The sequence below is a fragment of the Pundamilia nyererei genome, unplaced genomic scaffold (assembly GCF_000239375.1).
Source record: "Pundamilia nyererei isolate P.nyererei 1_Seehausen unplaced genomic scaffold, PunNye1.0 scaffold00129, whole genome shotgun sequence".
Classification (NCBI taxonomy): domain Eukaryota; kingdom Metazoa; phylum Chordata; class Actinopteri; order Cichliformes; family Cichlidae; genus Pundamilia; species Pundamilia nyererei.
This window is the reverse complement of record NW_005187530.1, coordinates 67,522-68,920: the sequence shown is the minus strand read 5'-3', so window position 1 is coordinate 68,920 and position 1,399 is coordinate 67,522. Positions and strand designations below refer to the sequence as shown.

General features: G+C 38.5%; 1 protein-coding gene across 1 annotated transcript in view; it reads right to left on the bottom strand.

Moving 5' to 3' along the window:
• The window catches only part of plecb (plectin b), a 128,467-nt gene that overhangs the window by 93,075 nt on the left and 33,993 nt on the right, over positions 1 to 1,399 (bottom strand). The gene's annotated exons all lie outside the window — the stretch shown is intronic.

Sequence of the window (1,399 nt, the reverse complement as noted above, 5' to 3'; positions counted from 1 at the left end):
TTTTCAAGGTTACACAGGGATGAATCTCTCAGCCCCTAGCAGTGTTTCATAACTCGTTTCGAAAAGGAATGAGAGTTATGAGGAGCAGGGCTTTTGTAATGTCTAGGCAGAGCTCCTGTTCAGTTTGTGCTGCTCTGGCTTTAGAATTATCCTGCCAAGCTACACGAGCATTTATTAGCCACAGGACAGCCTGTAAATTGCTAAGATTTATTTGTCAAGGCCTGGTAAGGGAAATTTCTCTTGACCTTTCGCTAACAGTCACAGTCACTTGTTGGCTTTATCTGTCCATCTGTGATGAGTTTATCATTGCAATGCATGCCTTCCAGATTACTTCTGCTGCCTTTAAACCTTTCCTTTTTCAGAAGAGCTGGAGACAACGATTTAAAGAACTACTTAAGACTACAGTAATAGTAATACAATACAGTTGCTTTTAAGCTTTTGGTCAAGTAACTGCTGACACTGAGACTGGTCAAACAATAAATCATATCACATCACACAGACACACACAGACTGGCCATTGTGGTCATAAAAAGTTGTGTAAAGCTGCCTTCAAATGGATCTTGTGATAGATGTCATGGAAGGCAAGTCGTTGGTGTTACGCTGGATCACCTCTGCTGCTGGACCAGGCATCATACGACATATTTGTCTCAAACTACAACTACAGCCAAAGTTACTTTGCCACAGATGATGCTGTAAGACAAACAACTCTGGCCCCAAAGTCACATAAATGATAGGGCATTATCTACCTTTATATATACTGAAATTCCTTGTGTGCTCTATTAGGAAGGGCAATCTGCCAAATCAAATGTTCTTGTAAATAAGGGAACAGCCAAAAGAAGCTTTCAGGACTGAAATGTTCATTTTTATGTTGTTGGTTGTTTTGTTTTGTTTTTTCAATTTTACATCCTTTGAAAAATTAGCTTCAGTGGCTTCTGCTATTTCTGAAAACATTCATAACCCCGAGCTTTCAAAATATTTTCATTTCTGAGGTCATAAAAGTTCTCATGAAGATGATAAAGATGATCCTGTCCAAAGACCTCATAAATATTACTTTTTTCTGCCATGGCATTTCTGCTATACATTTAATGTTTTCAGTATCCTGAAAATCTCATATAGACCAAAGTCACCTCGAATGATCACTAATGGAAAATATTTCCTCTGAACCAATAGGATTACATTTGATTGTGCTACATAAATGTTTACTATAGGTAAAGACTTTTGTGCTTGCTCCATGAGCAATAAGCTACAAAAACACAACAGACAGCTTTGCCTCCCCTGTAGTGATGCAGTTGAAATTTCATTGCTGATCAGGTTAAGCAAACACTTGTTTCTCAGCAACAAAATTAGGTGCAACTGTGTGGCTACAAAGCAGCACGTGGACAGCTGTTTTTCAGTGATA